General features: G+C 34.8%; 1 long non-coding RNA gene across 8 annotated transcripts in view; it reads left to right on the plus strand.

Moving 5' to 3' along the window:
• Window positions 1–24324, plus strand: part of LOC143246177 (uncharacterized) — a 36848-nt gene extending 12524 nt beyond the window's left edge. For 4 of the 8 annotated variants that reach the window (XR_013025827.1, XR_013025824.1, XR_013025829.1 and 1 more), the window contains exons 2-6: window positions 11749–11825; window positions 21451–21603; window positions 22288–22347; window positions 22675–22816; window positions 23990–24324. This is a non-coding gene — a long non-coding RNA (uncharacterized LOC143246177). Of the gene's footprint in view, window positions 1–11748; window positions 11826–14901; window positions 15049–21450; window positions 21604–22287; window positions 22348–22674; window positions 22817–23989 lie in introns of all 8 variants that reach the window. The other 4 variants (XR_013025830.1, XR_013025825.1, XR_013025831.1 and 1 more) reach the window with 2 other exon arrangements.
• The last annotated feature ends 695 nt before the right edge of the window (window positions 24325–25019 follow it).

A 25019-nucleotide genomic window follows, 5' to 3' on the forward strand; every position in this document is an offset into this window, starting at 1 on the left:
GGTTTGGTCTCTCACAAATGCATTCCTTCTACATAAAGTACTCATTAGTTACTTTTACTCCAGTTCTTAATTTTATCAGGCAATATTTAAAAAAAACAAACTCCTTAATTCTCATAGTATGGAAATTATGACATTTGGTCTCTAAGTATTCCTTTCTTTTCTAATTTATTTAGTACCCCAGTAAGAAGTACTAGATTTAATGTAAGTTACTCATAACATTTTTATCCTTCAGAGAAAGCAAAATGTTTGCAGACTTTAGAGCCACATCAGGCTATCTTCTGAGCTCACCGAGGGGAACCGAAACCCTGATTTTTAGCGTTGTAAGTCTGGAGATTTACCACTGTACTGGCAGGGGGCCATTTAGTCAAGATAGGAGGGGTTTTCACCTACACGTCTACCCTCTGATCAGACTACTCTTCAGTCATCTTCTCTATTTAGACCACTTTTTATTGTGTTCTGCTAGTTGCTCTGTATTGGCTGACTCAGACATGGTTTTCTCTTCAGTTAAAGTGGAAACCAGTAATGACTGAACAGAAACTGAAGTTCATCAAATGTGACAAAAGATTAAGAGACAAATTGGAAAAGAGATTCTATATTTGTTATAAAATAGGGTAATTTGGGATCAGTGCATGTCTGGCATCAACAAACAACTTTCGAAATCTCATAATAAAGTAGCTGGAGCTACCTGCAAAGATGGTGCTAGCAAGAAACAAGACAAAAGTGGCTGTCACCAGTGGATGATGCTGCAGTGATTCCTTATCAATCTTTCTCAGTTTCAACCTGTTGTTTGCTTTAGACTATTTAGTTTTGTTTCTGATACAGTACATTACCTCTTCTTTCATATATATATCTTCATTCAGAAGTACTCTCTATATCTTTTTTTTTTTTTGCATACCACATATCTCAATGTTGTTGTGGTTCAACACATCTTGCAAAATCCCTTCATCAATGTGTTAATATGTGTGTTTGTAATTTTGAGCTTATCTGTCATTTATTGAACTGGTAAATCATAAATTGGAATAAAAATATATTATTTCTTCAACAAATACCACCTACTAAATGTTTTTATTCTCAAAATGGATTTACTTTGGTCCATTTTACATTAGCTTACCATCAGGCATATTGTTTTTGTTTTATTGCTTTTTTTACTTCAGATATCTCTCACCTATATTTTGGTAGAAATCTGTTAGTCCTATCCCTTTCTGTCTAGCCGAGTTTTCTAGCCATCATATTCCCTATTGCCTTTTCTTGTAGTACTGGCTGTCATATGCCTTCTTTCTGATGCATTCCATCTATTTCTTTAAGGAGGCAATTGCCATCTTCAGTTCTTTCCCTACAAATGCAGTTTTTTGTTTTTGTTTTTGCTTTTAGGATCTTCTGGGATGGAACACTGTCTCATATCAAGTTTATTACCCTTCCACCCATTGGGACTTATGGTTGGCTCTTTTCCTCCACTTATCCATTTTGGAGAGGGGGAAGATATTCTTGTGACTTTAGCTTCATGTGGATTATCTATCTATTATATATTGCTGCTTTCAGTTTTTCCTTTGGTTGCTTTGTTTTTACTTTAGCCATTGTATTCATTATTCATATTGCATATACAGTAACTTCCAATCATTCACATGATCTACATTTAGCTAGGAGTTCATTATTCAAGTATTCTTGATGTGGATTGGAGTTATGTGATTGATCTATCCCACCTCAACTGATTCTTTGTTTTTTCCCATTATTCTTTTTTTTTGTATTTTTTCAAGCTACAGTGGGAGTTTTCTTCATGACTGAAAATACCCATTGTTGATGCTTTATTTTCTTATACCCATGTTTCTATTTATCATCTTTTGTGGTGTTGTCTTATGTTTGTTAACCATGAGGTTGGGGACAAATTTCATGCCTTGGGCTTCAAGCTTGTTTCACATCCTCATGTCTTTGTCTCCAGTTCCTCCTCCACTTACCTTGGCTGTTGATACATTCAGACAAGCATGGGACCTGTTTATACCTTCATTTTTTTCACCTTCTCTGGGTGATTTGATTCATCCTTGCCACTCTGTGTCAGGTCTTTCTGATTGCTCCTTCCTGGTTGACACAGATCTGGTTTTCTCAGCTGCTTCAGCTTAATCCATCCTTTTTGTTCTAAACTGTTTTTTATATTGTTCACTTTGGCAGCTTGTGTGGAATTTTCTTAACTTTTCTATCTTCCATAATTACTCTTATTTAGATCCAGTTGGCCTTCTGTGTTCCATACCTGCTCCAAGTTGCTTCATTGCCTTCAAGGCTTCTTTGTATTAGTTCCTTTTCCTGTTGTATTATTCTCTGTTTTGACCTTTTCCTCCCTTCCTTACCCTTCATATTTCTTGTCTTCACTCTGATTAGGCACTTTGTTTTATCTGTATCTTACCTTCTTAGTATGTTGGAGGTACTACTTTCTTCAAGCAATGGGACTATGTTGTTATCTGCTTCAGGAGCTGTAACTGTTTATTTCTCTACCTGATACCATTCTTCACTCTTTGGTGAGACTGTGAGTAAAATACTGTTTTGTATGTATACTTCTATTTTGTAGGGGTATGTTCCTTCTTTCTTTAGGGATCCTACTTTGTGGTGAATGGTGCTTGTATCCTTAAACTAGTCAAATTTTTGCTATAAGGCCATGATAACAAGTATAATTTCCATTGCCATTAAATGCATAATGTTGATATGTCGTGTTCCACAAGATCACTCCTAGGTTTTCCTTGCTATATATTTGCTTCATTTATCCCCCCCACATTTTATCCCCCCCTTTTCCTTCCAATGAATCATAGGAGTCCTTATCACTTTCCAGTTCGAAGCTGCTGGATGCTGAACCAAGAAGGCAGCTTCTTGAATATGATAGTAATATATGATACAAATATTGGTATTCAGTTGAGAGCATGGTGGTTGTTGTTGGTGGTGTGCTGGTTAGGTGATGAGGTGTCCTCAAATCTGATGCTCCATCTCTTTATAGGTTTGGAGTGAGTAGCCAAAATTGCATTACACCATTCAATTGCTATCCCTCATCCTACTCCTACATGGATTTTGGATTCGAAGCTGAAACAATGAACACAAGTCCTCAAACATGTATTTTAGGTATCCCTTTAGGTTACCTCTCTCACTTGTACTGAAGACAAAAGGGGGAAGACATTCAAAATGTTGTCCTCCACACTTGTGTCTCCACAATAGGCAGTTGCCGTCCATTCTGCAAAGTTTCATTATGAATACTCTGTCTAAACAACTTATCAAAGAACACTTGTACTCTTGTTCACACCACTTATGTTGTAAGTAATAGTGGTGGAACTTGCAGAATAGCAAGGTTCTTTCTATTACACTGCTCATCAATGATTTTCTTTTTTTTACACTGAGGATGTTACTACAGTGGGGGAAGTTCCTGTCAGATTGGGTTTTGAATAAGGTAGTTTGTGTTACAGACATTTTACTATTCTGATCATCTGGATGTTGAGTTCTCAGATTGGTCAAACAATTTATCACATTGCAATCATGTGTCTTACTCATTGATTTGGAGGTATGATATTCCCTATGGTTTGCAGAATTTGAGGTGAAGACTGTATTATCCTTCTTCTGATCCCACCAGATGACTAAATTTTGGATTGGAGTTGACTTGCAACCAGTATAATTTTTTTCTATCTTGACTGACTATCAAATAATTGTGGCCAAATAACCATTGAGACCCAATCATTATAATGTTGTCTGTTGTTTATATGGAGCCTCATGTTGTACTACTTGTCTGTCTATAAAGTTGTGAGCAGGGCATGGATATAATTTAATGTTTGTATGACAAGCATGACACATATACTTATTGTTCCAATGCTATTTGTTAATGTATTAGAGTTCCTACCCTTTTTGACATTATCGATTTTGGCCATGTTAGATAAATGTTGAAAATTAGTTGCAAACGAGACGTTTTGCATATATAATGACTCAACTGTATATCAAAATGTCTCCTGGTGTGTTGATTTATGATCTTTAGACGATGTTCTCGAAAGTTTACCTGGTAACAATACTGGCAATCACTAGTATTACATACACACATAGTACATTGTTTATTCTTATGCTCAGAAATCTTAACCTCCATTTGGTAGCCTCACATGAAGAATAAAATAATGAAAAGAAATGGAAATTAGGAAAGCACGATGTGCTCATGTCCACAATGTCTTTCATCTATATTACCTTTCACTGCCTGCAGAAAGTTATGGCAAGGTGGGCTCTCCAAAGTAAAGAAGAAGCAAATAAGGTACTACCACTTGGTATTAGTGGTATAATACCACTAGTAGTATAATAATTACATCCAAATGAAGCCAAATATGTAAACACAATCATGAGGAAGGGCTGCATTAAAAACAACAAATACCAGTCTTTGCTTAATTGTATTATAACCATAAATTTTAAGCCCTATACATAACACATTAAAATTAAACAAAATATGCTGCATATTTTTAAAAAAAGATTCTAGGGTGCAAGTTACAACATGGTATTATAAAATGTATCCTAGGTTTTGGAGGTGACTAATGAAGTAGGACCCACATTGCAGTGGGGATGCACCGTCTATCAGTCTTAATCTCCAATTTGATAGTCTCACATAAGATTAGAAATTAGGGGAGCGAGATTTGGGTGCTCTAGCCCACAATGTCCCACATCTATAATCACTCTTCATTACCTGCAGACAGTTGTGGGAAGGTTATTGCTCTCCCAAGTTAGAATAAGAAAAAGATAAACATAAAATAAAAAATAAGGAAAAATATACTATCATTTGGGGGTAAATAAGATAAAACATACCTCTTAAAGTTAGCATTCCTTTCTGCAGTATGGTCGAGGCATTTTGAATTTATTATACACAATAGCAGTACAAAAAAACAAAGCATGAAGTACATACAAAAATGTACAATAATGAGATGGAACATAATAGGTAACAAAATTTTAAAACAATATATACAAAATATACAAGTATGTGAATGAACAAGAGAAATTGAAAATAAAAGGTATATACACCAAATATTAATTTTACAAAAATGAACCATGACATAAAAGCTCAACAATATATATAGGTATGTACAAGAAATTAAATCCAAATATAACAATAAACAAAGTACAAAAAATGAAAATTACAAATTAATAAATATAATTAAAACTAGAAATGAAATACACAAAATTTAAAGAAAAATTTTAAAAATATTTGGGATTTATTTACAACAAAACTGCAAATGAACATTACTCATATTATAGAATATGTACAAAAAAATTAAAAGATATAAATTATAGGATACAAAAAATAAATATTACAAACAAAATAGATAAACACAAAAATTGAAAATACAAATAAAGAATAATTAGATAGAATACAGCCAGTCTAAAAAATCAGCCTGACCCCACTACTCTTAATTGTGCATACCGGCAAGATGTCACAGCCAATGGTGATAAAGTCCCTCAGTCTCGGTAACCAATAGTTTGCCTCAAGGCAGAGTAACAAGTTGCACTTTGCCTTAGCTAGTATCTTAAAATATGACACTGGAGCCCACTCAAAAATGAGCTTATTACTGGTAACCTAGATGACGTATTTAAACATTGATAGGGTGTAGTGAAGTGTAAAGGCCAGGTAACTGGGAACAGGTACCGGCATGTGATGCAAAATGGTTTCAGCTGAGACACAGTAAAGGCAAACCACCTTCTTCCATATCTCATCTGATGTCAGTGAAAGGACCAACATATAAAGGACAGACTTTACTCGAATATGACACAATGGACAGGACTCGGTGACTGTAAGATATTGTGAATGATGCACCAGTTGAAAGCCCCAAGGTAACTATCAACAGGGAGCATTACTACCCGACCCCAAACTATGTCCCACAGAAGAATGGGGTTGTGTTGCTCTGTCCTGTGAATACAGTCTGGGATGAGCAGATGGTAGAGAGAACTGAGTCTGCTGTAATATCACATGACATGGTGTGACAATGTCTGATCATCTCAACAGCGTCAGCATACCAAGTGAGAGGATCTAAGCAAAGGCCCAGTAAGACATCAAAATGCCCAAGCCCTGTGGCAATCAGCAAACAAGTCAGTTAGCTACAGGGATGGTCCTCCCAAGACAGACAACGAATAGTGGTGGACAGGTAAAGAGAGAGACACTTGGTCCAGTCACATGGGATGCCCATTTCTCCCTTGTGGGGTGGCTTAACTGAAGACAATCGAGACATTGCCTCAATCTTACCATTTCACAGGAAGGTGTAGGCATGTCACTCAACAGCTCTCGCACAGCAGTCATTGAGAGAAAGAATTGCACCAAGATGCCTTATGAAGGGGAGAATCCTCCTCTTCACTACCTCTGTCCTGCCAAATAAGTTAGCAGGGCTGTGATGATAATCCTGAACTGCCAAACTGACATGTTGCACCACCTCACCCTAGGTAGCCTTAGGACTCGCAAGGAACCAAATCTCAAAACATTTGACTGGATAGGAAGTACATGCCAAACCAAATGGAGTGTCTGCAGACGAGGCCCACTTACCCTAGACTACACCAATGTAGTTGAGCCAGGATGCATTGGTCTGAGAGTACTTGTTGACACTGACTAGTGCTGAACCCAAGGATGTTTGGTTTTTCAGAAATAATGGACACCACACCCAGCAACTGAAGGCCACACACTGAAACCGAGTGGTACAAATAAGAGAGCACGCACTCTATCACCAGTGTATGAAGAGATGAAGATAATGGACTTCCTTGACAAACACCCTAACATGCAGAAAGTTCGTACATACTGCACAAAAACTGGAGGAAAACCATATCTCCAGAACATACCACCAAACTTAGTGGTGGACTCAATCAAAGGCCTTACTCTGATCAATTGACACAAAAATTGCAGAGATGTCCACGTCCATGATGTAATGGAACAGGTCATCTAGTAGCACCAAGTTTTGTTGGATATTTTTACCCCACACACCATATGTTGTGTGCCAAAGACGAGACTAGCCATACCAGCACTCAAACGGGCAAATAGGACCTCAGAAACAATCTTTGTGTCCACATTTAGGAGCAGTATGGGATGCCACAAGGAAAGATCTTCAGGCTGGGTGGGATCCTTACAGATTAGCATAATCAACCCATCCATCATACCTGGAGGCATGGACCCACCAGCCAGTCAGTCGTTACAAATTCTAACAAAGAGGGATCCAATAACATACCACATGTGGTAATGGAATTGCACTGGCAGGCCATCTGGTCCAGGACAGTTATCAAGTGACATGGACCAAATAGCCACCCAACATTCACCCAGAGTAATGGGTTTCACAAGGTTGTCAACATGTGAAGGATCGAGGGTTGGCAAGAACTGTGTAATGTCTTGCCAAATTCCCTCACCCACAGGTGAAGCCGAATATATTCAGCTATAATAGTTAAGGCACGTATTGAGGACATCAGAGGACACCCAACTGACTTCCTTCAACAGATTGGAGATGTGCTTGTTTTTAGACACCTCCCGTACCTTACACAGTGGAACCCTAGTAACAGTTCTGGGATCTAGTGCTCGGAATAATTTGGTATATTCCAAGTCAATGTCATTTTGAGCCTGTTAATGTCTGGAAGTGTCCACTGGTCCATTTGTCTGCCCCAAGCAAGGCTGCTAAGGTGTCTTGCTTGCTATGCAGGGCAAGATGGCAGGTTCACGAATGCTTCATGCTTGCCTGTCTCAGCAAGGGGGCACAGGCTTTCTTAAAACCCGTTTACCAGATTTCTTTAATGGTGTCAACAGAACAGAGGTCCCAGACAAAGGCTATCAATTCATCCTCCACCTCGTCCTCAGCGAGGAGAGAGACATTGAGTCTCCACACTCCTGGACCCAGAAAAACGGGTAAAATCCTGGAATGCAGTAAAAGAGGCTCGATGGTCAGACACATGAAATGAAACATTACCTACCTAATAGACTGCAGCTCTGACTAGGCACTGCTTCATGCTCGTCATGATATAGAAACAGTTCAGGTGGTGACAAAGGCAGTACTGTAAAGTAGGAGGCTGCAATTCTGATCACCAGAAAGGGGTCTCCCAGTCTCATCAAGGTGGGGATCCAGCACACTGTTGAAGTCCCCACCAAAAACAATATCAGTCTGTGATATCAAGAGCCTGTCAAGGGAGGAAAAGAAGGCCCACAATTCCTGTCCTTGAACAGTTGCATAGACATCCACAAGCTGTATCTTATTACCCTGAGTGATGATGTTAATGTATACAACCCATCACTCTGATGTGAGAATATTTCCTAAGAAGGTGGAGTTGAAGAGGATTCCCACCCCTTGTGCACGAGTCTAACTGGAAGACCAAAAGGTCTAAACAGGGAAACAATTTACAAAAGAAACATGATCCATCTTAGAGGCAGAATGAGTCTCCTGCAAAAATATAAAGTTAACCTTGAAATGGTTGAAAAGAGAGAATGTAGAATTGCTTTATGGCTACCCATTCCCTGTTTGTTCAGTGAGATGCAGGATAAATTCATCAACATCTCTCAAGGGAGCAACTTATTTATGCTGTTGCTTAGGTGTTACAGCTGGTAGTGAAGGGTCATGCACCCTTTTTAGATGAGAATGAGACATAGACTTATCAGGGTGGTCACCTGATTGGGATAACCACTCTAAAACTTTGCTTTCTCCCAGACTTAAACCTGGAAGATGGAGGGTATATCTCAAATCAGTTTCTCCAGACTTCCAATGATGACCCCTGGAAGATTTGGAAAATTCTCCCACTATTGTTGGGGGAACATGCCCTCCATGAAAAAGATGGCAAAGGAAGTTCATCCTGCAGTGGTGCAGAGTCCCCACCCTTGATCAAAGAGGGTCCTGAGCCTCTCCTGGACCTGCAAAGAGGTTTGGGCTCCCTCATAGACCTCAACCTCATTGTGAACTAACTTGGAAGCCTGAGTCCCCTTCACAGGCCTTATTTTCCTCTTGGGCCAGTGAAGAGGTCTGAGCTTCCTCAGAGGCCCCAATTCCATCCTGGGCAGCAAGAAGTTCCCCCTCTGCCAGCACCATGGGGTGCTCTGATGAAGACTGGTCATGCTGTGATGGCTTGATCTTCTTACTCTTTCCGTGACCTTTGATATGATGTTACGCATCGCGGGCAAAGTGACAACATATGGTCACCATCACAGGAGAGGCATTTCACTAAGCATGTGTCGTAGTGCGTGTCCATATACTCTGCACTTATTACACTGTGGAGTCTCACAATTTGCAGATAGGTGGCCATCAAGGCTACAACGATGACACGTGTTGCATGCCAGGGTAGCTCACCATAACATGAAATCCTTTGATTTTAAGGAAGTTTGAAACAGGTGTCTTTGTATTAAGACACACTCTTGTGTTACCCATGCATATATTAAGGCACATCTGGTAGCACTCATGTTCCACGTTGATCACTGCCCCATATTTCCATAGTTCTGACATTATTGCATCATGAGGCAGTTTGAAAGGTGATGATTAAATGGTCAGCCATTTAATATGCTGGCTGGCCAGCTTAAATGAGATCTCTTGTCCTGTAAAAGTAAAATCACCTTTATTTAGAAGTTTTTGGCAACTGTGGATGACAACAGCTTTGCCACATATTGTCTCTTGCCAAATTATTGCAGCCAAGGACGTTTCTGTTTAGGTCATCACAAATATCATCTATTATCGCTGATGGGATCTCGAGTCCACAGAGACCATGAACCTGATCGACCGTGGTTGGACAGAATATGGTCGGATGGCTGTAGCCATGCCGATCATTCCTTAAGTTAACTGGTTTAATATCATGGAAAAATTGACGTTAGATATGTTACACTTTACAGCATACACGACACAGAAAAAGGAAAAAAGCAAAAAAGTACAATAATCTGTTAAAGAAAAAGAATCTAACAATCACTTATTAAATACACTTACTCAGAAAGAAACAAAAAAATCGAGCTGACTAAACTAACCAGTATAACTCCCAACCACTAATTAAGTTCACTGTGACTACCAATTTTCAAACTCTAAACAAGCCTTTACATGTGATAAGGTTTTCATCTGTATAAAAATAGTGCCATGTTATTTAAATAACCTTATTAAAAACTAAAAATACTTTTCACAAACTTTCAGTAAAAGTTCATTAATTTTTGCTTCTGTATATTTAATGAATTCTTATATTTATTACAGAATATTTTTAGAATTTTATTTATTAAGTCAATTAAATATTAAGTTTTGCATAAATATTTCCAAATTTATAATTAAATATTGTAATTTATTACAAATTTTACAAAATATGAATAATTGTGAACTTGTAATGCTTATATGGTACATTACTATTAAAAGAAGGTAGAACATATATTGAAAAAGAAAAATATTTAGATTGATATCATTATCATTTATTTTAATTTCTAAATCTAAATTATCGGCCTGTATGCTAGATATTGAAGTATTTTCAGTTTCTAATTCTACTAAATAAAGTGTTAATAACTATTTCAGGATTATTTATACTAATTAAATCATTTATATATCTGCAAAAATGTCTGGGTTCATGTAATTTTCAACAAACCTATTCTTATAAAAACAAAGATAAATTTGCAATACCAGTAAAATAGTTAGCTCTCATTGGAGCTCCTATTACTTGTTTAAATAAATGCTTACAGGAAGATCTATAATTAATATAAATGCAGAAACTTCATATATCTTTAATGTTTTTGAGCTAAATTTTCTTTGTTCCAGTACTATGATAGGATAAAAGAACTGTTCTAATGATGAATTTATTACAAAAATCAAACCTGTTAATTGAATTGTAGTCTACAGTACTGTAAGATCAAGTGTTTGAACATTCATTACTTGTTCACAATTTTTTACATATTCTAAAATGGGTTAATTATTTTTATTATCCAAAATGTGTTTCTTATCATTAATACTTATATTTTTAATTTTATCAAATAAAATAATAAATAATTTATTTCATGTTTTGTTTGTTTTTGAAGTTCATGCAAAGCTACACAAGGGCTATTTGTGCTAATCATCTCTAATTTAGCAGTGTAAGACTAGAGGGATGGCAGCTAGTCATTACCATCCACCGTCAACTTATAATGGCTGAAAGGGCAAGCATGTTTGGTGTGATGGGGATTTGACCCATGGTACACTATTTCTTGATAAAAAAGTAACCCAAGAATTGGTGGTGGGTGGTGATGACTAGCTGCCTTCCTTCTAGTCTTACACTGCTAAAGTAGGGATGGTTAATGCAAATAGCCCTCGTGGCTTTGCCTGAAATTCAAAAAAAACAAACAAACAATACAAATTAATAAATAAAGTACATTATTTATTTTTGGAATAAATTTATTTAAATAGCAGGATGAAAAATGCTTAGAACATATGAAGTATCTTTTATTGTTACATTTCATAACAGTTGCAGCAATATAATTACTATAATCAGCTCATTAGACTAAATTATAGTCTACACAATTTATCTATTAGTTAAGGCAATGCCACTTAGCTGCATAAAGATTGAAAAATATAATGGAAAAGTGTGACATAATCATCAATAAATATATTTTATTTATTTTGCTTGATATTTGAGTAGTAATATTCTAATGTCCAACTTATAATCAGATTAATTTGGCTTTCATGTGGAATGATTTAGCTATTTTATGATATGGAAAGTAAAGCTGTGTTGATAAATGATATTGTACAAATTTTTATGCTTGAGTCCATGACAGATGGTATACACTTAATATGTCTTTGTATTATTTTTTTCCAGGTAAAAGTGAAAGTAGTATTTTAAAACTATACCAGTTTAAGATGACACAACTTAATGGATTCAGATATCGTGATAGGGTGAGTATTCTAATCTGCTATTTTACTTGAACAGTGTAATACGTATTTTTCTAAAACAGGAACATTGAGATATATAAAAAAATCTAAACATTATGTAAATGAAATTGAAAAAGAAGAATGTGTAAGTCAGTGTACATGATATCAAAACTCTTTCCAAACATGCAAGATGAGAAATAATCTTTGGCACATTGTATTACATTTTGTTTGTCACATTTTTTAAATCAAGGGTGCTATCAAGAGTGACCTTTGAAAAATGGTATTTGCTTTAAATGATACAAGTCCAGTACAGTTGGCATAAAATAATAGGTGCATTAATTTTTTATTTTATTTCTCAATGGTTAATAGATGACAGAATGTATTCTCAAGACATTTGGTATGAGTATTAATACTTTAATTAAAATAAATTAAAGAACAACATTTTGACCTTCTTAGGTCATAACAATAAGATACTTAAGGGATATTTAGTCATTAACCCCATTATAAAAGACATAAAACCAGCAAAGGACAGTGGTATTAGCCTTAGGTGTAATTTTTAAAAGATTTCAGAAGTGACAAAGGCTCTTGAAAATTATGTGGAGTGTTATTTTCTGGTTAATGTTATTACTTGATCCATGTGTGTCTGTTTGGAAACTAACATAAAGGAATTAGTGGGTAAATTTTAAGAACTGAAACTGGTTTTCTTGAGCAGTTTAATTAAATATATTTGAAAAAGATGAAATTATGTTGTTTTACATACTACAATATTATGAGTTAAACCAAAAATGTTAAGGCTGTTAAACTGAAAAATGATTTTCACCATATAGGTAAACATATTATTTGTTTAAAAAAGGAATATTGAAGTGTATGATTGCATAACTTTCAATGAGTATTGAGGGAGAAAAGAACCAAGGGAAATTGCAGTTTGTTTCATGACATTTACCAATTTAAAGTGTAATGGATTTAGTGTTCTATATTTATTTTAATATTGATGTTTGTTTTAGCTAAATTTATATTTATATTTATGTGTATTGCAAACTTCTTGCCTATTCCCTACATTTGTAAAAGATTATCAAGTGTAAGAATCAACAATATGTATTTTATGAAAACACTAGCACTTTTTTGAGCCAACTGAAATTTCTAGAATCTCATATCAACATTTATAAAATTAATTTGCTCATCATGAACTGTCAGTGAAATATTTAGTTCCAAACCAGATAGCAGACTTAATATTGTTTGTAAGCTTGCACAACTTTTGTATAGATATAAATCCTCATTTATAATAACTGTTTGTAGTAACCATTATTATAAACTGGATTATTGCTTGTATACCAAAATATATTTGTGTTAAGAAAGAAAAATGTGTAACAATTTTGTTGGCAAATTTCATAAATTTAATACATATCAATATTTAATTAACTTCTAAACCCAAATTACAATGCAACTCAGTTTCACTATATTTCAAATTGTGCTACATAACAATAATAAATTGGGGGCTTATTTGAGATAAATTATAATACATTGTAAAAGTTATATTGAAATTGTATAGAATATTCCTAGCCCATAACCACCGAAGAATCACTGAGAGTAATTATACTATAATTTTGTACACAGTATATCAGATTTTTAAATTAAATATTTGCTCATGAAAGTTTTTCTTTCAGAATGTCGACTATCCAGCATACAAAATAATTTTGATTTTAAAATAAAAAATACTTTTTTTCATCTGAAGATTGTAAAGTTTCACTTGCATAATCTCCATATTCTCCTAAATAATCAAACCTTTGTGAATAAAACTTTATATTTTATCTATTACTTTATCAACTTTAGCTCTATGTCATGTTGATTTATTTCTTTAACTGCCATAAAAATATTGCCTTTTTTTTGTTCTAGAATAACTTGATATTGTAACAGGAAACCACAAATATTTATTCTAACTAGATTAAACTTCATAATAGTATAAATTTGTTTATATTTATTAATTTATTGTTTTATTGATCTCTCAACTGTATCTCTCTAAAAATACCCTTACACAAGTTGAAAATCTCAAGGCACACTTGGAGGTCTCATTACTCTATTGAATAACAATATGCACAAGGTTTTTTTTATTATCTTACTTAATGAGTTTCTGTTTTTACATTTTAGTTTCTTTTACAATAATAAATAGTGAAACACATGAATAATAACTAACCTTGTATTTAAGCATGAACAATTTTTTATTTTGATGTTAAAAGCTTACATTAAAAAAAACAACAGATATTTTATACACAATTTTAAGAAAAGAGGCTATTTCCAATTTCAAATTACAATAAAATACAAATAACTTACTGTACAAGATGAAAATTAGTAAAAAAGCCCAATGAGACTGAGGATGACACAGTGATGTACATCAAAAGATGTAGAGTATATGAGATACCAGTCTCATGAGATGATGGGCACATTTGTGTGTTAGATTACTTAGAAACTAGATTAAACAGAATGAACAGAACTATTTGGCAGTGAAGTTCTGAAGTAAATCTAATCTTTTTACACCTATTTTCTATGTTTATTCTACTCTTAGTAGCTGAAGTAGAAACCTGCCTAATGTAAAGCAATGTATCAATATTCCTGTTTAGGTGTTCTTTGAGCACTTTGACACTGTCAGTACCAAATAAGCTTTTGCAATGCAATTCTCAGTACCTTCCCTGCCTTGAGAACACAGTGGAGTAAGATTTATAAACTTGTTGACAGTATAATGGTTGCAATAAGAATTGTCTAAAGTATTATAAGTTGTTTATGTAATGACTTTTTAGAAAGTCTGGGCATTCATAAACTTGGTAGGTATTTGAATGTTAGTTATTCGATAAATGGATATTTTGTACAAAGTCTGTTTGAATCCTGGCTCCAAGAATAAATGTCATACATGATTATAACTGGTGTTACTCAGATTTATTGTATCAGCAAATTTGTGTCATTTCATTATAAATGTTAAAGTTTCTGATACATGATTAGAATTATTTTTAAGGATTTGGCACCATGTGTTTTGTTTTTTACTTGATGAGAACATCATGTCTAATTGTTCTGTTTAATAAAATTAAATGTTTTGGTTTTCTGTATGTAGGACGTACTTTGATCAGTTACGTAAATTGCTGGTTGAAAAACATAACTGAAGGAAATCTGAACTCAGCTTCTGAATTCTCAAAAGTCAAAAGTAAATTACGGACTTCAAAAAAACAAAACAAAAAAAGAACCTTCAGAGACTGAAATGGTTGGTTGGTTGATTTAGTGTTTTATGGCACAGAGAAGCTAGGCTATCCGTGCCAAACATCTGGTAAAAAGGTAAAAGTAAAGTAAATGTAGTAAAATTCATAAAAGAAAATTAAGGTAAAACAAAACAGTTTTAAAAAACATAAATAGCATAAAACCAATGTTTACATCAAGTTTACAGCAAGTACTACAGTAAGAGAAGTCATAAAGGACTTTCTGCAGCATAATAGTAATTATCATAACCCACCAGTAAGACTAACAGGTAAGTACAAAAGCCACTGTCAGTCACTTGAAATTGGCCTTTTTACTTCTGGTTCCAAGTTATGTGACATTATGGTCATTTTCAAAAAGTAAAGTAATAAAAGTTTTAAAAGACATGTAGCAAAATTTTAATAATAACTCACCAGGATGACTAACGGTAGTTCAAACAGCAGCATTAGTCACCTGAAGTTGGCCTTTTTAGTCCTGGTGTCGAGTTATTTAATGTTACGGCCATTTTCTAATTTCAAATCGAACTAGAGAGATTGTGATTCTTAAAAAGGAACCACATTAAAAAAGGTTTAATGTATAAATTAAAAAACTTAAATGGCATTAAAAAGATTAATGGCCTTTATAAAACTAAACTCTTTCCCAGGTTGGACAGTGTGACCATCACCAATAACACTGTATAATGTTATGGACAAACCTTGGGACAGAACATGTTTAAAATGGTGCCGTTGTTGAGAGTTGTAACGACGGCAAGAAAGTAAAATGTAGCTTATTGTAATCTGAGTGTTACACAGACTACATACTGGTGCATTAGTTCTAGATAAAAAAACAATGAGTTAAAAAACTGTGACCAATGCATAGTCTAGTTAGAACAACTTCCTCTTTCCAATCCAATAAAGGGATTTATTTGGAAAAGTTTGTTTTCCTGTTGCTCACTCCAAGTTGACTGCCAGCTGGCATGGAGCCTAGCCTTGAATACAGGACCATAGTCTGTGTATAGGCACAGTGGTGATAGTGCCAGAGCAGATAGTTTTAGCTGCCATGTCTGCGAGCTCATTCTCGCTAATACCAACGTGGCCCAGTATCAAGAAAAACTGGATAGAAGTAGATGTTAAAGAAAAATGGGCAAGCCGATTTTAAATATCGGCGAGAACAAGGTGTGAACCAACGTGAAGTGATTCCAGGGCCAGTAGAGAACTAAGTGAGTCAGTATAAATATTGCAGTTTGAGTACTGTTTAGCTTCTATGTGATCCAGGGCAAGAGAAACGGTGTACAGTTCAGCAGTGAACACAAAAGTTGTAGAGGGGATTCTGCATGCAACCACCAAACTGCAACAAACCATGGTAGAGCCCACAGAGGCACCTGATTTTGAACCATTCATATGAATAGGAATGGAAAGATGTTCAGTAAATATAAGATGGTACTTCCGATCGGGAGTATCTGCTTTTCTCAAATGACTTAAAGAAAGGTCACATTTAGGGACTCTAATAAGCCATGGGGAGATGGGCTGACCAGTGGATACTGTAATGTTATCCAAGGACAGACCAAATTCATCCAACTGCACCTGGATACAAAGGCTGAAACAAACAATGGCAGATTTTCTGTTCTGATAAAGTATGGCCAACTGAGGAAGGAAAACACAACCCCAGGTGGGATGCTTTGATAAGGAATGAAGTTTTGAAGCATATAGTAAAGACAGTTGCAAATGGCAGAGGTGCAAAGAAGGTTCATGAGACTCTACGTATAAGCTCTGAACTGGGGAGGTGCAGAAACCCCCGTTGCAGAGCCGGAAACCCTTGATGATGAATGGGGTTCAGCATCTCTATGGCCAAGGTCTGGCAGAGCCATAGACCAGTGATCCATAGACGAGTTTTGATCGAATAAGTAAGATATATCTTAACATAAAACATTGATCTGCTCCCCAAGTGGTGGTAGAGAGGGCACAGAGGATATTCATTGCTCTTGTACATTTGACCCGTAGCTGCTTGATGTGTAGTATATAGGTCAGCTTACAGTCAAAGATAAGCCCCAAGGACTTGGTTTCAGGGACCACAGGCAGCACAACTTTGCTGATACGGAATTCAGGATCAGGGTGGAATACCCCATCAGCAGCAGAAGTGCATGCAAATGGTTTCAGAGAAAGATAAATTAAAGCCATTTGCTGTAGTCCACTTCAGTACACTATTGAGAGCAGTCTGTAGCTGCCTCTCAATATACCTCATGTTTGATGACTGACGTAAGATGTGAAAGTCGTCGACATAGAGCATGTTTACAACAGTGAAAGGGAGTTGTTCAGTGATGGCATTAATTTTTATACTGAAAAGTGTGACACAGGGACTCCAAGTTCCTGTAGAAGAGAACAGGAAAGTGTTGAGCCCACACGAAGTTGGAATCTCCTGTTCATTAAAATTTTTTTGATAAAAAATGGGCAAATAGCCACATAACCCAAAGATATGGAGGTCTCACAAAATGCCATATCTCCATGTTGCATCATAAACCTTCTCAATGTCAAAGAATATTGATACAAAATGTTGTTTGAGAAAGGCTTCTCTGATTGACGTTTCAAGTCGAATCAGGTGGTCCATGGTATAACACTGCCATCTGAACCCACACTGGATGGGCAAAGAGGAGGTTGTTTGATTCGAGGAACCAAACAAGATGAGAATTAACCATCCTCTCTAAGGTTTTACGGAGACAGCTCATCAAAGCAATTGGATGGTAATCTGAAGGAATCTTGGGATCCTTCTCAGGCTTAGAGAAAGGTAGGACAATAGCCTGGTGCCAGGCATCAGGAAAAACATTTTCCTTCCAGATGCAGTTAAAAACAATTAGAAGAATAGAAAGCAAACAGGAGATAGATGATGCAGCATGTCATAGTGTACATCATCTGGTCCAACCAATGCAGTGCCAGACTGATGAAGGGCCAGTTTCAGTTCCACCAGTGTAAAGGGAAGATTATAGTCATAGAGACAGTCAGCTAAAAAATAGAAAGAGGTGATCTTTCTGCCTGAATCTTGATGGTTAAGAAGGTGGAGGAAGAAACAGTAGTGCTAGATACCTGGCAAAAGCTTTCACCTAGAGTATTGGCAATGCTTTGGATATCAGCTACTTCCTGGCCATCAGCGACTAAGATCGAGAGGGGAACAGAATTGTATTGCCTACTGACCTTTCGAATCTTGTCCCATATGACTTTGGAACTGGTGGTAGAAGATATGCCAGTTGTGAACTTAATCCAAGATTCCTTCTGGCTTTGACATCTTACCCACCGAGCATGTGCTCGGGCCCACTGGAAAGCAATGTGATTTGAGAGTGTGGGATATCTACAGAAAGTATCCCAGGCCCATTTTTGAGCCTTCTGTGCCATGTGGCAGGCAGGTTTTAAGAATATATTGAGCAGCTGCTTGTATAATACAGTCAGTTACTGCTGCCACACAGTTGTCTGTTGATGGCGTACAGAAAATTGCAGGATCAAGTACTGCAAGAGCAGTGAAAGAAGGCCAGTTTTCCTGATCCAGCTTCCACCTGGGCATGTGGGTCAGGTGGCATCAACCACAGCCAGTCTTTATCAAAATCATAGGAAAATGATCACTGCTTCATGGATTATTATCAACCCTCCATGAAAAATGGGAGAATAATGAAGGGGAGAAAATTAAATAGCATTAAAGGACTGACTAGGTGCATGAAAATAAATAGAAGAACTAGTATTGAAAAGAGAAAGGTATGATCAGAGAGCACATGTTATACAGAGCAACCCATCCTATCAATAATGGCACTTCCCCAAAGGAGGTGATGTCCATTAAAGTCTCTCCAGGTGACAGGTAGAGAGAACAAACAGTTATGGTATGACCCAAGGAAACACGGATGGCTATGGCCTCCAAGGATGTGTTGAGTGAGAAAGACAGGGTGGGCACGTGCTGATCAACCAACAGTGCCACCCGTCCATGCACTCATCTATCACACAGCCCATCATTTCTGCACAAAGAAAACTGTCGAAGGTGACTGTATCGGCAGGTTTCAGAAATATTTCCTGTAAGAAAAGACATACAGGATGATAGGAAGCAATCAGTGGTTTGATGCCATCCAGATTAGAACGTAAACCTTGACACTTCCATTGTATCATGGTGGCCATTTTTAATGTTGTGTAGGCAAATTGGGTGGAGAACCCTTTTGTTTATGACCACGTCTTTTCCTTACTGTCCTTATTCGAGGGAGGTCTATTAATCTACATGGATCCTGCCCTTGGTCGATTGGGCAGGTCTTTGTTGTTGGAATGGGATTCCAGTGACTGAGTATGCAAATGAATGATTGTTTTGCATCTTGGGGTGAGAGAAGAAGATGTATCCAAGGAAATGCCTGTATCTAGATCTGTTTTTGGGAAACCCCTTGAGGTGGATTCTTAACATGAAAATCACTTTGCACACAGATTGTTCAACACAAATACATAATATATTCTAGGACAGATTTTTTTTTACATATTTCAATAAAAAATATTTGTTGTTTGTAAAAGGCTTATAATGGTTACTGAAAGATTGCTTAATTTCATAAAGATATACATACTATATTAAAAGTTGGTAGTATGAAATCTATAAAGACTTTATGTAAGTACAAAAGGTCACAAGAGCAGTCATATTGATGAGTCTGCATTGTGCTTTTATTTAACTGTTGAGTTTTCTCAGCATCCCAAATTGGTCTGATACGAGTTGAGTTCTTGCCCTTGGGGGTTTGATTATAATATTTGTATTAGCTTACTCCCAATGTATCTTTTCTATCTGGTTTTGTGGTTCCTGCTTTCCTATAACATTTTTGATCCACTATGTTATAAAATAGATTCACTTCTTAAACTTTCACCTATTTAATATACTTAGTTGTTTTATTCCTCAAATACTTGAATACATTCTGTTTCTGTATCCTTTTTTAATGTCCTTTTTTTTTTGAATACATATCTTAATTTTGGTGACCTAAATGCTATTTATCTTTCTTTGATTTTCCTTAAATTCAATTCTTTATTCTTCTGCAGTTTTCTTATCTACCTTTAACTTTTATATTCATTTACTTAATATAAGGTAAATTTTGTTTTAATTTAAAGGTTCTTTTTCACTAAATTCCATATTCTATAAATTACTTCATAAAGTCTATTCTCATTTCTTTATTCTGTTTTCCATTTTTTTTTCTGGAGTCTAAACAAATGTGACTTCCTTCTCACTAAGTTCTTGGAAGCAGTTAATAAACTGAAATAATGTACAGTGATGTGACTGGTAAATGAATGTAGTGACAAAATTCATTGCCAGCCTTGTATTTTATACAAGTGAATTTCATAAAGTTTCTACATGTGTAATCTGTTATCACTTGTATATTGAAGGGTATTTGTTAACTCATACACAATGGAATATATCTAATAATTACATTTCAAAGAAGGTATGTTATAGAATATAAAATTATGTATTATTAAAGTTTATTAATATCTCCTATTGAGAAAAACCAACTAAGCTTTCCATTGTTAAGAACATTAGAAGCTATACTGTTGAGTATAAATGTGAGATTGTAATAGTAGTGATTAACTTTTCAACTGTTGTGTGTGATGTTGCTGTTCTGAATAAAAATTCAAAACTAACTTCTAACATTTTAATTGAATATTTAAAATTAAACTAAAAAGTTATTTTTGGTGGGAAATATAAATATTTTAATTGTAATTATTTTTATTAAAAACATTTGGAGTTTGATACTGAACAAAACATGGAACAATATATAATGTTACACTACACACAGTGCAATATGTATCTGAGCTCTTTATGCTTTTGTGCTGTCCTTGAACTATTACTGTAAACATAGCAATGCTTTGTAGAGTTCTATTTTGAAGCTGTTCATGTGACTAAGGATGGAAAAATGTCTGTTATGTCTCTATTGCTTGTGTGTTAGATGGTTTATCTTGTTTTATTGATGAACTATGCATATATATTTTATTAATTACTGCTTCATAAGTTGCAGATGAAAGGTCAAGAGTTTGAGTTGAGATATAGAGCATGTACATTCAACAAAAATGTATCATTACAATGAAAAAGAACTTAATCAATTTAGTGTCCTTTTAAGACAAGAAATTGAGCATTACATCATATTCAATGTTCTTATCATATTCCAAAACACAGTTTGGTTTATTTATTTTCTACCAGTGTGATGATCTTTCTTTCCAGTTTCAACCATTAAATTTGTAATGAAATGTAATCAGCATATAAACTTCTAATTTATGTTTCCATTTCAATTCCATTATTGAATTATTATATTTGGTTTTTTACCTCATGTTTTGTTCATATAAGTATTTAGAATTCTATTATCTGCTTTTTTTACAATGCCACAACAGTTTATTTTCATGTAACCAACTAAATAATAATGAGCTGTGTACCAATTGTTAACACACAGAGGGTGACCTTCATTGAAGAAAGACTCCAGTGATTTTGTTACTGTACTTCCTGAAAATCTTAGGTCTCCAGAGAAGCAAGATCATTTGAATAAACCAGTACAAACTGTAGAGTTCAATATAAACCTAGTTTCTACCTCACATAGCATACAAAGGTTTGTGCCAAATTGATTTCTTTTTAAAGGATACACTGCTTTAATCCCGGCCATCCTCAGAATATAACCAAGCTGTTATAAATGCATAGGTTTTGAAATGGATACATTATTACACTCTTTATTTTGTAAAGATTATCAATAACTTTCCATTTCAAGTTATCACAAAAGTTATAAATAAAGGATTGACATAAATCTATCCCTGGACATTGTGCTTTGAAAAATTAGCATTGTCAACAATTTATTTTATCAGCATTCATTCAGAATTTTTTCTTTGTGTTCATTCATTTACACTGTTTTGATTACGTTTTTATTTTTTTAATGTCCTTTGCATTTTAATGTACAACTACTTCACCTGCTTTTGTTTATTCATCAAGCTTCTTATTTTTATAGTCCAGAATTTCTGTTAAATGTGTACACTTTCAAATGAAGTAGTGTGCTTTTCTCCATGAGAACGTTTTTTCATTTGTAGCTTAGATTTGAATTACTTTTTTGTGATGATCTAACAGGTGTGGAGCTTTCACTGTTGTCATTGTGGTCTTCTAAGCAGAGCTATTCACTTTCACTGCTATCTGTATATTTCTTATCTTTTACAAATTCTAATTCTTATTCCAAATCAGGTTTAGAAGTTGTAAGTAATTCATAAATTTCTTTTTCTAAAAAAGTACAATGCTTTCTTTTCCACAGTGAGATGCCATGGTTGTGGAACAGTGCAGACAGAAGACAATAAAGATGTTTCAAATAAGTGTAAGAAAGAAAACATTTATAGGTCAATAGATATCAGCACTGAACACTTGATCTCAGCTCAATTAGAGGTCTAATTAGGTTCTAACATTTTAACTGAGTTTAACTGGTGCATATTTTGCATATTATTAAACCATTTTAACTTGCATTTTCCTTAAGAAAACCTAAATAATAATCATTCAAGGTGATATCATTTGCTTGATATTTAATCAAGGAACCTTAGTAAAAGTTAATTTTACTGACAAAAGATTTATAATGCACAAGAGTTTAAATGTTTCTGTTGTTAATTATCTGTTGCATGATACTATAATTGTATTTTCTGCTATTTAGTTCCTTTAGCTCTGCAAAAGATGGTTACAACTGAGAAAGAATGGAGCCATAATAAAGAATTGTTTCAGAAATCTGTAAATTCTAACAAGTCAAGAGTAAATAAGGTTCAGTATACCCTTACAAAAGCACAAAAAAGTTCAAGGTATGTCATCTTTTTAATCTAGAGAATAAACAAAGAATTTTATTGAATTCATTTGAAAGCTGTTTTTTTTGAGACAGGATAAAAATCAGAAAAACGAAAATTCTGTTTCAATCCAAGAAGAATATTTTGTTTTGATTGAAGAAACAACACAAGTCAGATTAATATAGTTAAGTTTAAAAATGTAAATGAATTGTTTTATTTAAATGTTTTCTTTAAAAATTGTGTTAATCTAATTTATAAAAAGTTGTTTGATCTGTTTTTGGAAAACCCATCGAGGTGGATTCTTGTATGTGGTGAGGGGGCCCTCCCAGAGAAGGTTCTGTACTTTCATGTGGGTGGCCACATGTTTGCTGTACATGGTGACCTATGAAGGAGAGGAGAGGATCCTGGTGATTGAGGGGTCCAACGCCAGCACACCACTATGGCCTGGAATTTCTGTAGATGAGCTGCCTCAGGGTGGCCTCCCAAGGTCAATCAGCTGGTCCACTTGGGTTAGGGTCAACCAAGTACCAGTGTTGGACTTTCATAATGGGTATTGTGGACATTGTTTGATACAGGTGTTCAGGTGGTATAGTGTTCACAAAATCCTGTTGCTGCTGCAGTGTCCTTGTTTGGTGCTGTAGTACATCCCCTCCTAGGGCTCCATAGTGGGTGGGGTCAGTGAGCACTGAAATGTAGCATTTTTATTATGGATACCACCATTCATGAAAAAATAAATAAAAATGAAAAAAAAAACAAAAAAAAAACAGAAGATTGTCGGAAAATGACCACACATAGACATTTTTGTACAGTCAACATCACATTCAGATTCGGTGCCTCGATTTCTAATTATCCATTCCTTATCGATACCCATGATGGGCAGAGCACAGATAGCCCATTGTGTAGCTTTGTGCTTAATTCAAAACAACAACAACAATTTTCCTGAAATACAAAAAAAGTACATTTTTAATTGGATTTTCACAGTAAAGAGATTTATGTGTAGCTATCTTTCTTTTAGACTTTTATGTGTATAAAATATTCTTTCGGTATTCATTAATTTAGTAATTACTTCTCTACTTTGAACATTTTTTTTAGTAATACTTGGTTTCAATAAATGTAGAAACTTGAAACACTTGTTCAGAACTTGAACAGTGAGTTGTTTTTCTGACATTTCATCTGTAACACTTTTTCCAGAAACGAGAGGCAGATCCCTTGAGAAGCTTTCAGTTTGAAGAAATCACAGATTCTTTGGCAAAGAGAAAAAAATGATGGAAAATGTTTCAACATGTTTAATGACCAAATATTGTAAAATACTATGAAATCTAAAGAAATTATTGTAACCTTTAAAATTAAACCACAGGTTATAACTACAAATAATGTGTTAAGAGTTATTGAATCGATATCATAAAATGGAGAGTTTGCTTGATGTTCACAATGTTGCAGGGTATTTATCGACTGCCAACTTTAAAAAAATGCTATCCCTATGGAATAATGGCAAAATCTTGCAATAAATTGTGTTTTGAAAAGTACCTTATGCTTCATATATTAAGTGCAGAACTCATTCACTGGGGCTTACAGTGATTATTTGAATATTTTGTACTCATTTTGTATTACAACACGTGGTTCAAAGAGGAGACGAAATTTAAGTATAATCTTGTGTTAGGATAAACACATTTATTTATCTATTTAGGATAAACAAATGTAGTTTCATGTTACAACTTGAAGTTCATTGTCTAGACATAAAAAAAAAAGAGTAATTTAGATTTATTGCAGTTTTTTTGCTGGTTTTGAGGCCAGTCAAATTGACCAATTATATAAAATTAAAGTAGCAAAAATAAGTTAAAATATAAATTTCAAACGTTATCATTCAGTACAATATTATTTGAATTTTAGAGGAAATGCATATTAAACTTGATGTTTTATTTTAAGAAAAGTATTTCTAATCTTAGCATGGAAATCAATTTGCACTCATCAAACCAGTAAAAATAAAACTGTATTCTCAAACAAACGTTTAGTAAAAACAATTCATTAAAAAATGAAATTATTTACTGAAAGTATGCCAAAGTGTAGGAAGGTAAGAACACATACTGTATTGAAAGTTGTAGTATGGAAACTCCAGGATTATGAATTCAGTCAATTTGACCAAGCAGTGATGTTAAATTGAGTGTTCTTCAAATAAAGGTAATTATTTTTGTTAAAAAAATGAGTCTTAAAAGAAACTTAT

The sequence above is a fragment of the Tachypleus tridentatus genome, chromosome 3 (genome assembly GCF_004210375.1).
Source record: "Tachypleus tridentatus isolate NWPU-2018 chromosome 3, ASM421037v1, whole genome shotgun sequence".
In the NCBI taxonomy this organism is placed as follows: Eukaryota; Metazoa; Arthropoda; class Merostomata; order Xiphosura; family Limulidae; genus Tachypleus; species Tachypleus tridentatus.